Raw genomic sequence first — 13942 nt, 5'->3', positions numbered from 1 at the left:
GCCCTTGCTAAGAGGACTCAGAAAACCTCCCTTTATTTCATCACTTGAAGGTCCAGTAAATTGGCAAGCAGCAGCCCAGGAGGCCCTCAGCAGACCTTGGACTTCAGCCTCTAGAACAGGAGAGACATTTCCAGTGGGTTGTTTCATGATAGCTCACTTTAATAAAGATACTAACTGATAAAATATTAAGTAAAGAATTTGTAGGACAAAGGCCAGAATCATTTGGTTCATTTATGTATAGATCTATTTGTTTTAAGCAAGACGTGGATACCGATTATTTCTTCAGCTGTTTTCACATTATCCCTTTGTCAATAAATATGTGTCATACAGGAGTAAACAAAGAACAAGAACATTAACCCAAAGACATACTGGAAAATTGAGACTTTTGCTATGTCATGCTCCTCTTTTTTCTTCTTAATATGTAAAAGTAGCAGCACAGTCTTTCCAAGAACTATAAATCATGTTAGCAATAATATTTAACTTATAGGTAATCCAGACAGGTCAGAATTCTCATTAAGACCCTATCTAAAATTAGCTGTTATCCTCCATGCCTGGCAGGGAGCATCTAAATCCCTGAAATTTTCTAAATGACAGGCGTGCCTCACACCCCTTCCAACCCTACCTACAGGCTTATTTCACTAATTGAGCTGTCTCCTGAACTTCTGAATTTTGTCTTCTGAGACAGAGTCTCACAAAGTTACGTAGAAACGACAGTGAACATGCTTTGACCCTGGAAAATGTTTTGCAGTCGTAGTCCTCTTGGTCTAGCCTCCCTAGGAGCTGGGACTCCTGCTCTGGGTACAGCCCCAGTGGGAGGATCTTGTTACTAAGATCCGTGGTGTGCTTGTATCAGCAGGGTTAGATTTAAACCGGAGATTTTGCCCCAACAAAATCCTGTGCAACTTTGCTGCTGCTGCTGAACAACAGACCATCTGAGATTGCAGGTCCAAGCTTCAGATGGTTTTCGGTGTGTGAATACCTTATTTGAATAATTCTCACCTTACTTTCCTTCATTTGCTTTCCAAGTTTCCCCAGGGACCAGTTCCGTGTAAGTCCTCTCAGTCTCTCTTGAAAGTAAAAATAGTTATCGTTTGGTGGAGGTGGAGAGTTCTTTGATCTTAGTAGATGTTTGAGGGTTAATATTCATTCTATCTCCATGAAGATGACTGTTTTCATGTTTACCAAAGAGATTAAACCGTAATCCCTCCCAGTTGTGTATTGTTTTAATGTCATGACAGACGGTTAGGATAGTCTTTATGTAGTGACCTGAAGAAAATGCTCCGTTCAGTGGTTTGCTGCTCTTGCAGAGTTGACTGCATTACAGGGACAGAGGAAGTAGTCTTAACACTTAGGAAGTCTTCTGAGCATCAATCTCAAAATATGTCTTACTAACCATCAAAATCCTATAATACCCCTCCAAAGTCTTGTAGCTCATTTTAATCGGTTTTAATGTAGGGTTTACCAAGTGGGGATGATACCACAATGGGTAATAATCATGAGACTTTGGAGTCTGATTATCTTTTCTCCTAATGCAGTCACAGGGAAAAGAATAAGCAGCTGATCAAAACCATTTCCTTCCTGTCTCAGCAGTACATAAGCATGTAGACATTTACTTAAGTATTTTGGAAATGAGTTCTTCATATTTTCTGGACAAATTCATTGTTGACCTATGTCCTATGTGTGAAATTTGTTTCTGTATGTGATGAAATTCATAAAGGTAAGTAATCCTCTTCAGCTTCTAATTGTATTTTAGTTGGCCACGCTGGCCTGCAGTATCTGTGCTAAGCAATGCAGGCCATAAGACAGTTCAGTGGTGTAGAGATGTCTGTCTTGAACAAGTAGGAGTTGTTGATGGATTCTAGCAAAGCATGAAGAGAATAGTGCGGCACAGCAGCCATGCAAGCGGTGGATCAGACCCAGCTAGGTCTGCATCAGTAAAAGAGGAAGGGCCAGAAAAGCCACACACTGAAATTCTGCCTCTTAGCCTTCCCATCACCCATGACTTATGCACCCAATTTTTTTTTTTTTTTTTTTTAGCAGCATGCAACTGAGAAATGTGCATTGTTGTTGGGGTTTTGTATATTTGTTATGACCCCAAGGACTTGTCTATTGACAAGGTTTTTTAGAACGTTTAACAATTTGCTCTCTCCACCTGACCTGTCTTCTGATTCTGAGCTGTTTTTTATGGTTCCATCATAATGTCCTGTGCTGATGCCACGATTTTCTTTAGTGTGCTCTATCAGCCTACTTTGTTGAACTGTGCAGCCCACTTACGCGCCCATTCCCTATGCATGTGCCTCTGACACCTCTGCTGTTTTACATTCAGACTTCATATTTCCACTTGGACTTTTTAACTGGTTTCCTTATTATGTTTTAGGTGACCAGTATACCTATATCCTTTGTTTGCTCTTCTAATCACTCTGCTTCCAGTGGCGGACTTTTTCTCCCAGTTGGTTGTGTTCCCTGGTAATTATACACTTTCGCATAACCATTGGCACTTTCCCTGCAATGTTTCTCCTCAGTGTCTCTGGCAGATGATGCAGATCACACTCTCTAGGACCTCTCCCTCGGTGGTATTGTCCTGGAATATACAGACGATGTGTCTGCCTGGGTCTTACTAGCCTTCCTCCCTCACTGCATTTCCCCCTATCTCCCTCTGTGCTGGTTGATCTTTGTCAACTTGACACAAATTAGTATTCCCTCTTCCCAGGAGGAATCGGCTCCAACAAATTGGCTTGTAGGCATGTCTGGAAGGTGTGGCATTGCCCTGATGAACAATGTATGTAGAAGAGCCCAGCCCACGGTGGGTGCTACCAACCCTGGGAAGGTAGTCCTAGATTGTATAAAAAAGCCATGGACAACAAACCAGAAAGTATCATTCCCCCAAGGGCTCTGCTTCAGTTCCTACCTCCAGGTCCCTGCCCTGCTTGAATGCCTGCTCTAGCTTCCCTCAGTGATAGACAACTCTCTTTCCTCCCTTTCTCTTTTCTCTTCTCATTCTCACTCTTTTCCTCTCGCCCTCTTGCTCAGCCTCCTCCTCTTACCTCTCCCTCTGTCTTAATGTCTCCAGGTTATTTTTGGAATTAGAACTTCTCCTGAATCTTCCCCTCAAAGATTTATACTCATGATTTTCAGGTTTTCCATTCTGATACATATAACTAAGAGAGCTTCTTGACTGTTATCTGCAGTTTAATTTATTTTTGAAAAGCTGTTCCATTTGCCAATGTAATTTGGTAGAATTTAAATGTAAGCAGTATTTTTAATGTTTATGTTTTAAATAAGGCTTTCAAATATGAGAGAAAAATAAGTTGTAGAAATATAATCCATTGTCTCCTAAGGATAAACAGAAGTTGATGTTCATATTACAGCCAATTAGGGAATATTGTTTTAATATATATCCCTAATTGTAGAGTTTAGAAAATGTGCCTTTATAAAGCTCTGACAGAAATTCATATACCTTGCGAGAAGTCCCCAAAGCTTCTGTCATCTAGTGTAAATCATTGACATAAAGTCCAGTGAAATGGGCTGAAGAAAAACCATTTGCATTTTCAGACATTAGTATGGATCACAGGCAGATAAGTCTCATATACAGTAAGTGCCAGAAGAGACCTGAGGTAGTCTAAAATGTCTCCCATAAGCTCATGTATTTGAAAACTCGGTCCCCAGTTGTTAAGACTGTTAGGAGAGGTTCTGGAACCTCTAGGAGGTGGAGGCTTGCAAGAGGAAATATGTGACTTGGTGGCAGGCAGGCTTTGAGGGTTGAGGTCTTGTCCCTCCAGTTGTTCTCATGGCTCCCTGTTTGTGCTTGATATGTGACCTCTCAGCTTCCTGTTCCTACCATTTGCTGTCAGGCCTTCTCAGCATAATGGAGTCTTCTCCACACCGGAACCTTAAGCTCAAATGAAAGCTTTTATCTGAAAGTTGCTTTGGGTCATGCTAACTTCACAGAAAGAAAAAAAAAATAACTATTGCAGGACTGGGATTTTTTTTTTAACCTGGACCTGACAACCTTGTATTCAGGAGTCTTTTTTTCCTTCTCAACACTATACACAGGTCAGGACTGATACCTCCAAAGTTGCTTGTTCTCCCAGAGGCCTTTACACTGTCTAGTGGCCCCTTAAACTGTGTAAGGCTCTTTCCAGGGAACTGCAGGCAACCCATTCACATACCAGTTAACCAACCGAAAGAACTGGTCCCCTTGGCAGGCCCTGTGAGATAGACACAGCAATAATGGAGGGATACCTTCCTCCTATCTATTCTGAAACCACCAGATCTACCAGTGTACAAAGGGATGGCTCATGTTTCAGGTAGGCACCATGAGTAGCATACTGGCAGATCAAGCATACAGAGGTGCCTAAGGATCCTGGGAGAAGGTGTAGAATCAAAGGGCCAGTCTGTATCTGACTCTCTATTAACAAGGCATTGAGCATGGTAAAGTATCAAGACAAAGGAGGCACCAATGGAAGTAACCAGACAGATGAGTGGTCACAGAGAATGCAGATTCCAAGGTTAGAAAAGAGATGATGGAATCTGGCTTGCTGAGCTGAGAGCTCCAAGACAAAGTGTCTTCTCAGCAGTGGACCTCAGTGAGACTAAGCCTAACAAGAGGGCAGGAATAAAAGAACAGTGGGAAAAAGATTAAATATTGGGGATGAGAGAGACAGATTGGAAGTTATACTTAATGATTTCGTGTGACTCTCCTGAAAACATTGTTGCCATAATAAATTATGAATTTGAATGGTTGTTAGTAATGAAATAGGAGTTAGCACAAACTGCCACATGTGGTTCATTTACCGTGATACAAAAGAGATGATTAAAATTAAAAACAACTTTGGGGCTGGAGAGATGGCTCAGAGGTTAAGGGCTCTTGCTTGCTGTTCCAGAGGACCTGAGTTTGGTTCCCAGCACCCCATCAAAGCAGTATGCGTGCATGTGCACACGCACAGACACAAATTTACAAAAGAATAAATCTTTAACATATATACATACATCCAGCACAAGTACACATGTGCACACATACATGAATTTAAAAATAGAGATCTTTGAAATGTGTATACATTTATCTTTCCATAAGACTGAATTTTTTTCTTATGATAGTCTGGTTAATTTAAAATTACGATATTCGAAACTCAGATTACACAATCCCATGTGTTTCTAGGCGGGCAATTTCAGTGTTATTATGGTTTGCCTGTCATTCCAAATCTATTCAAATGCAGTAGCTGCAAAGTCAAGTGGCTTTATTATAGCCCTGTGACACAAGTCCACCCAGATGAATAGTCCTGTCTCAACTAACATTTGAAAGGAGTGACAATCTGGGAACCTAAAGTACAGATGCAGTCTTCTGCCACTGAGAAGACAATCAGATTACTCTCCTGTAGCACCCATTGATGAAGCATGTGGTAGAGACTTTGCAAGGCCCATAGGAAATGAATGGTGCACATAGAAGACGACTTGGGACATTAAAGCCAAGTCTTAGGAACTGCTAAATAGCTTTTGAGGACAATAAGAATTTTCCTTCCATGACAATATGCAATGTTTGTAGCCAAGAAAAGTTAGTTTTATATTAATTATATTAATACTTTTTAAAAAGCATAGACTGCCAGCCAGGTGCAGTGGCGCACACCTGTAATCCCAGTACTCTGGGAGGCATAAGCAGGCAGATCTCTGTGAGTTCAAGGCCAGCCTGGTCTACAGAGTGAGTCCATGACAGCCAAGGATACACAGAGAAACTATTCCAAGAAAAACCTGGGTCCCAGTTTTGGACCCAGCTATACCACTCCTGGGCATATATCAGAAAGATGCTCCACCATACAAGGACATTTGCTCAACTGTGTTTCTAGCAGCTTTATTCATAATAGCCAGAATCTGGAAACAACCTACGTGTCCCTTGGCTGAAGAATGGATACAGAAATTACAATACACTTGCACAGTGGAATACTAATTAAAAACAAGGACATCATGAAATTTGCAGGCAAATGGATAGAACTAGAAAAGATCACCCTGAGTGAGGCATCCCAGAAGCAGAAAGACACGCTTGGTATATACTCATAAGTGGATATTAGCCATATAATATAGGATAAACATACTGAAATCTACAGATCTAAAGAAGCTAAACAACAAGGAGGACCCTACGGAAGATGTTTAACTCTCATTCAGAAGGGAAAACACCAGAAGTGGTAGAAGAGTGGGAACAGGACAGGAGCCCTCTAAAAGACACAGACGCCCTCTAAAAGACTCCAACCGATAGGGGATTGAAGCACAGAGACTCACAGCCAAACTTTGGGCAGAGTGCAGGGAGGCTTATGGAAGAAGGGGGATATAAAAGGACCCAGAGGGGTCAGGAGCCACACAAGGAAACCAACAAAGCCAAAAAATATACATATCCCCCCCCCCCGGCCACCATGAAAGCCAGGCGTCCTCAACCACAATATTCTCTCCATAAGGCACAGTACTGACTCCAGCACAAAGCAAAGGTCAAAAGACTGGCATGGAGTTGGTACCAAATACCCTGAAACCATGAACCAAAATAAATCTCTGAAGCTGATTCTTTTGTCACTGTAATAAATATCTGACCAACACAATATAGTTTCCTGAGAGTATACTAATTTCCAATAAGGAAGTGTTTCCTAAAAGGGAAATAACAAGACAGAAAACATTTTTAAAGATGGTTAAGCACCAGCTCTCACACACACAAAAAAAGACTCTAACTAGCCTATGATTTTTCTTCACCTTAGATCTTGTTTCCTTCCTTAGAGAAAGCATCCTTTAAGATTGCATTGCCTTCCCCCAGGCAATAGGCAAAGAGGCACCTTGGAGGTGATGGTGTTCTCACATTAGGGCCAGAGCAGACAGCAGTCCTTTGTCCATCCTAGCATGATGCCTAGCATGATGTCTAGGATTCATTAAAATCAAATCAAGTCAAATTCAGGCAGCACAACACAGGAGGAGGAAGACGCACAGAGACCTGTAGACCACCATGCCACCTACAGAACTGCCCTCTGGTGCGTGGCACAGGCAGGCCATACATACCCACTTGCTGCCAAACCACACAGCACAGGCAAAGGATGTCATCCAGGGGCCTGCCAGCAGCTGGAGTCACCACAGTGTGTATGTGTTGGACAGATGGAAAGGAAAGGAAAAAGAGCAGGAGCTTTATGGAGAGAGCGAGAGAGAGAGAGAGAGAGAGAGAGAGAGAGAGAGAGAGAGAGAGAACTAGATACTCAAGGGCAAAGAGGAGTAGACTGTTGTAAGTGGCCAGCCCTGCCACCTCAGGCCATGGTGAGGTCCCAGGCGAGCTGCGGCTGAGTGCCATGTCTGGGTCCATGGGCAGGGACGGGGTGGTATCAATCAATGTCCATGGCTCATATTACCACTAGAGAGCATGGAGATGTCCCTGTCCAGGGGCTGTGTCCTCACTGGCTGCAGCTCTCTAGATCGCTGGCTCCATTTCTCACTAGTGGCAGCACTCGGGAGAGTGGGCCCTGCCCCTTGCCCAGGCAACACAGTGGATCATGGTGGCAGGAGTGTGGATGAGCCAGCTCCAAGGGCGTGAGTGTGGCAAAGCTGAACCTCATTCATCTGCCATGGGGTAGCATGGGCATAGAGCCGATGCCCCCTACCCCTAGCCACCTCTGGCAGTTGAAAAAGCTGCCCACAGGGTCATGAGCTCAGAAGAACCAGCCCTGCCTCGCTATCAGCTGCAGCACTCCAGTGAGCGAGCTCTACACCTCACCTGGACAGCACAGCAGAGCTGACTCTGGTGGAGGAGGGGGTTAGAAGCAAGCCTACCCTGAGTAAGAGAGATGGCGCTGCCAGTCATCTGCTGTGAGGTGGGGGAGGGGGTGATGTCTCCCCTGTTACCCCTCACCACCTGTGACAGTTGGGAGAGTTGCTCCTGGGGTCCTGAGAGCAAGAGAACTAGCCCTGCCCTTCACTGGCTGCAGCTCTCCGAAAAGTGGATCCTGCACCTTGCCTGTCCCTGTTTGAGGGGGCATGGGTGTGCCAAACCCAAGGGCAAGAGTAAAGGAGAGCTGGCCCTGCCACTCATCTGCTGTAAGGTGGCATGGGTGCAGGGGTGATGCCCTCTCCCCCAGTCCACCACCCCATCCCTCACCACCTGTGGCAGTCTGGGGAGCTGGTCATGAGAGCAGGGGAGCTGACCCTGCTTCCTGCTGATGGTGGCATTGGGTGAGCTAGCAGACTGGAGAGCTAGCTTGCCCTGGTGGCGTGAGTAAGAGAAGCCAGTGCAATGACAAGCTCAGCTACCACCCAGGCCCAGATCTAGGTCACTGAGTTGGCCCACCCCAAAATCTCTACCATCTGGGAATGGTTGGGGTGCTTGAAAGGGCCAGGCCTGCTGCTCCAAAGCTGAAGGATCTTCACAACACAGGGAAACAATAGGATAACCAGGAGGAATCCTGATGAGAACCCAGTGTTGATGGTGTCACAGAAGCCAGACCAACACCTCATTGCAATGAACATTTGCAAGTGAAGATGTGTGGACAGAGCAATATACTGTGAGACAGTGGCATACTACAGCTTCTACAATGTGATGTTTTCTATGCTTTGTTTTTTGTTGTTGGTTTGTGTATGTGGTTTTTTTGTTGTTTCGGGTTGGTTTTTTGTTGTTTTTGTTTTTGGTGGGGAGGGGATGTTGTAAGGGCAAAGGGCCAATATGAGGGAATGGAGAGATGAGTGGGACTGGAGTACATGATGTGGGACCCACAAAAAATAAATTTTTTTTTGAAAAAAGATGCATTGGGTATTTTAATAGAATATGAAAAATCTCTTCTACCCAAACGTTGTCAGCAAGGTGCACGTGTACGATAGAATGGCTGCCCTTTGGTTAATAGCAGCAGTGACTGCTTATAAACGACGCAGAAATCTTCCCTGTAAACCCTGTCTTCGCGGTCTGTGTGCACCACGCCCAATACGCCACCATCATTGAAGACTGCATTAAGTGCTGTCCATTTAGAAGATGGATCAGAAAAACCAGCCCTGTCATTCTTGGGTTTGCAATTCCAATGTAAAATCTTGCCAGAGTGGCAATCCATTGAACAAAACAGTCCTGGAAATTAAGCACTAATTTCTCTTCAAATGGCCATTTCTGGTTCTTTCCTTTCTAATTACCATTGTAATGAAGTGGCCGGTATTATGGGAGGAAGCGATTGCAAAGGCAGCAATCTCTTATTATGAATCATACACTTGATTTTCTACCCTAATGGGAATCAGCCTTAGTTATAGAAAATGCATGTGCAAACTCCCTCTCCACTGAGACTGAAATGGTCCCAGAACTGCAAATCCTTCTTTCACTAATTGTGGCTCAGAGAACGAGTAGGCTTTCAAGCACTGCACTGTAGCAGAGGTGGGGGCGACCGTCCTGATCTTCCCAACAGCATCCTTTCCAATCCCTAGGATCTGTTGCTCCTGACAACAGTCTCAGTACCTTAAAACGCTGCTGAATGATTATCACCCAATAAGGCCTGCTTGTCTCAGAAAACCAAGGGCTTTTGTCTGACCACACCCTCCCTGACCACGGCCATCCGCTCCAACCACCTTAACACAGGCACCTCCCTTTTTCATTACCTGCAAAGGGAAGTATCCGGCTTTCATCAACTTAAATGGAATTTTCTCCTTTCACTTTGCCAAATCTCCACACGGACTTCCGGTCCTGTCTCCTCTTAAATTTACTTTCCATTAAACTGTTCTCAATTTGCCACTGTTCCTGGTGTGTGGGTTTGCAGTATGGTGACAGTTGTGATCATCTGGGTCTTGGGCATCTTATAAGGCTGACATTACACTGATTTGTTCCAACAAAATAGTGATAAATATGTACCCAAGTCCTTGCTATATAATTCTATGAATTGTGTCAAACAGTAGTGTAATGTACAGCCCCATCACAATTAACCTTCTCCATATATCAGAACCTTAGGGAAAAGCCTGGACTAGCCTGGCTCCCAACAACTAAAACGGGATGGATTGCACATTATTCCGAGTCCTTTGTATTCAGCCCCTTTATCTTGTCAGCTCCTGCAAAGGAACCAATACATTTTGTCTACAATTTTATCTTTTTAAGAATATTATTATATGTATCACCTTTCAATGTGGACATAATGCGTTTGAAATTTACAGACACTCTGGTGTATGCAATAGTGTTTCTTTTCGGTACTCAGTAGCCTTCATTATATTGCTGTACCATAGTTTATTATCTTATGTCACATACTGAGAAACTTTTGAGGTGTTTCTAATATTGAAAATTATGCACTAAGTTACTTGAAGTATCTCTCTGAACAAAGTTTTATGTGAACACATTTTATTTTTATTTTAAAAAATACTTAGTAGTGGGTTGTTTTTTTATATACTTTTACTTTACAGTAATATTCCGAACTGCTCTCCAGAATCCCATTTCCAGCCACAGTGTATGAGAGTTCTGGTAGCTTCACATTGTTACTAACATTTGACAATGTAAGACTCAAAATGAGTCTTTGTGATGGGTGTGTGTGGCATTTCACTGCAGGTTTAGATACACACATCCCTAATAACTGTGATGTTAAGTAACTTTTCATGTGGTTATTTTCATCTGTATATCTTCCTAGTGTTTGCTCAAATTTCTCAGATTTGTTGAATTTTTATGTGTTTTTCCTGCATCTATGTGTCTGCATCATATGCAAGCCTGGAGTCTGCAGAGGTCCAAAGAGGACATTATATCCCCTGGAACTGGAGTTAAGGGTGGCTGTGAGCCAATACGTGGGTGCTGGGAATCCAACCCAGGTGCTCTGCAACACTGACAAATTCTCCTAACTCTTGAGCTATCTCTCCAGCCCATGTTCAGTTCTTTTCCTAATTTTTCACTAAGTAGTTTCCTTCTTTTTCAGATATGTATTTATTTCACAAATATTTTATCCCTCTGTATGGCTTGTGTCCTCTTTCTCCACACACTCCACTTGTGCACGAGTGTGTGTCTGTGTGTGTGTGTGTGTGTGTCTGTGTGTGTGTGTGTCTGTGTGTGTGTGTGTGTGTGTACATTGTAAAATTCAGGCAAGGGATCTACAATTGAGTTATATCTCTGGCCACGAATTTCATTGTTTTTAGTGTCTTTCCAAGCCCAGGAGCCTTTTGCTTTTATGAAGTCTAATTTACCTTCTTTTCTTTTGAGGAACTTGGTTTGGTGACTTCTAAGACATGCCTGCCTTACTTTTGGTCATTAGGATTAGTCCTATTATATTTGGGCAGCTAATAATTCTATGTGACATAAAACATGGCTCATGTACCTATTCAACTCTTCCAGCATCATTTGCTGGAGAAATGTACTTTTCTCCATTAAACTTACCAGTGGATTATACATGGATATACCGTGCCACTGTTTCTTTTCACTGTGTATCTATGTGTAAGCCAGTGCTGGTGTGTAGCTTTGTAAGTCTTAAAATAATCTGCTAGATCCTGTACACTTGTTCTGCTTCTCTGGATGTTTTCAGGCTATTTGTGTTTATCTTTCTCTGTGTATTGTAGAATTGACTCTTAAATATCTATCCTTAAAAAAAGGTTGCTATGATTTTGATTGTGATTGAGTGGAAAATTTAAGGAAAATGGTCACCTTAACACTATTGAATTTTCTACTCCTTGGCATTGTCTATCTCTACACATATTTGTACCTTCTACAATTTTATCAGTATTTCTTTGCTTTTATCATGCTATACTGTTCATGTCATTAGATTTAGACCCATGTGTGGCTTTAAAAGCCATTGTAAATTTGTACTTTCTACTAACTTGAGTTTCTCAATGTGCATTGTTGGTATGTAGAAACACATTTTTTTCCTATCCTCGTAAGACATTTATTTTCAGTTCTAATATTTCACTGAATGCCATGTGCATTCTAAAATATTGGCCTTCAAAGCTGATCTTCAACATTACCTGAAGAATTATTTACAAAATTTCAGACCTTTTCTCCTACTGGTTTTTTACTCACAGATCTGGGATGGGCCTAGGAATCTGTGTTTACAAAGCTTTGCTGGTCCTCAGTGAGACTTGGGAATCACTGGTAGGCATTTGTGGGTATAAATTATTCAACAGATGTGACAAATAACAGATTCACTCCCCCCACAGACATGACTAGCCTGCACTCACTCAGCATTTTAATTAGATTTCTGGTGATGGATTTGCAGTAAAATGTGTGTTCTGAACCAGCCCTTCGTTTTTAACCAACCACACATGTTGGAGATTGAGCCAGATCATTTGCTGAGGTTAGACATTCATTAAAGTTCAATCTATGACCAGACATGGCCGGATTTGTACATATTGCTAATTATTTGAGTGAACTATACAGACTTGCTTTGCAAAAGGAGCAGATGAAGAGTTGCTGGCTGAAGAGAAAAAAAAAAAAACACTTAAAACTTTAAAATTGGCTAAACTCTAGAATGGTTGGCTGAGCTAAAAACTATGCAGATAAAAAATTGTTGCACCAAAATCACATTTAAGCAGCTTCTTTGAAGTTGCTTTGAGAGGTGGAAGGCAGATTTATTACCAGAACACTGTGTTTTCTACAGAAGAATCCAAGATAAAGAATTTCAAACTTGCTTCCCAAGGAATAAGGAAGGAAGGAAGGAAGGAAGGAAGGAAGGAAGGAAGGAAGGAAGGAGGGTGTTGAGAGAGTAGGCAGCTCCTGTGTCCCTCCTAGCTACATGGCTACTGGTTTCCTTAATGTCTTTCCTGGTCCTTCTTAGTCAAGAACTGCCCTAAATGAGCCCCTACTCGCCATTCTGGATGTTATAGGAATGTCAAGTAATCAAGAAGCTAAGAATGTTTAACTATCTAAGAAGTTCTTGTCAAGTTAGATGGGCTAAACTGTCATTAAGGGGTGACTGTGATGTCTAATGCTCACTGTCGACTTGACTAAATTTGGAACCACCCTTGGGCATGTCTAGGAGAGCATTTCCAGAAAGTTTTAACTGGAGAAAGAAGATACACCTTGAAGGTGAGTGGTAGCATACAGCAGACTAGGATCTTACATTGAATGAGAATGAACTGAGTGGTGGAAACCATCTCTCTGCTCCCTGACTGCAGATGTGAGAGGAGCAACTGCCTCATTTGCTTTGGTGCTTGTGCCCTTTCCACCATATTGAAGTGTCCCCTCCAACCATGAGCTAAAATAAATTCTTTTCCCTTCAGTTGTTTTTATCAGGTATTTGTTCACATAATGATGAAAGTAACCAATACTGAGAATTAGTATGAGCCAGGTGTGGGGTGGTTCAGTACATAGAAGGCAGAGGCAGGCAAATCTCTATGGGTTGGAGGCCAGCCTGGTTTGCACAGAGAAAGAGAAAGGGAGAGAAGGAGGGGGGGTTGGAACGTGGAATAGCAAGAGAAACACAAACAGCTAGCCAGCGGTCATTCCTGTGATACTGTGGCAAGAAATCTGGCTGTAGTCTTGCTGGTGTCTTGAGAATTCAAGTGAGGATGACTTCAAAAGCAATGAGTTGTTCACCAGGAAAAATTTCAAGACAGCATACCATCCAGGTTATAAGGCTGTTGTTCATTGCCCTTATTCAGGTCTTCTGTAAAAAAGAAAAGACTAGCATGAATAAGTTGAAAGTTACAGACAAGATGGTGAAAAGGCAGCTGTAATTGTTAAACAGATTATTCCCGTTAAAGGGAAACCTAGTGTTATGTGGTGGGACAATAGAAAAAAAATGCCTTCAGGGCAAGATCCATCCATCAAAGGCTCCAACCAGTGAAATGCAAATTCATTTGAAAGAGGGGGGTCACTGTTGAGAAGGCTGCTAAAGGGATACCCCACTGGAAAAAACTACCCCCTAGGGATTTACTTTCCCAGGCTTGGCCTCAAAGGCTCACAAAGACAGCTCCAACTGTGACCCAGAAGGGCAAGGCTACATCTCAAAAACAGCACTGTCGGTCATGTGGACCTGTTCTGTAGGCATGAAAGATG

The sequence above is a fragment of the Psammomys obesus genome, unplaced genomic scaffold (genome assembly GCF_907164565.1).
Source record: "Psammomys obesus unplaced genomic scaffold, mPsaObe1.curated_primary_1811, whole genome shotgun sequence".
Classification (NCBI taxonomy): domain Eukaryota; kingdom Metazoa; phylum Chordata; class Mammalia; order Rodentia; family Muridae; genus Psammomys; species Psammomys obesus.
Note: the sequence above shows the minus strand (reverse complement) of the source record.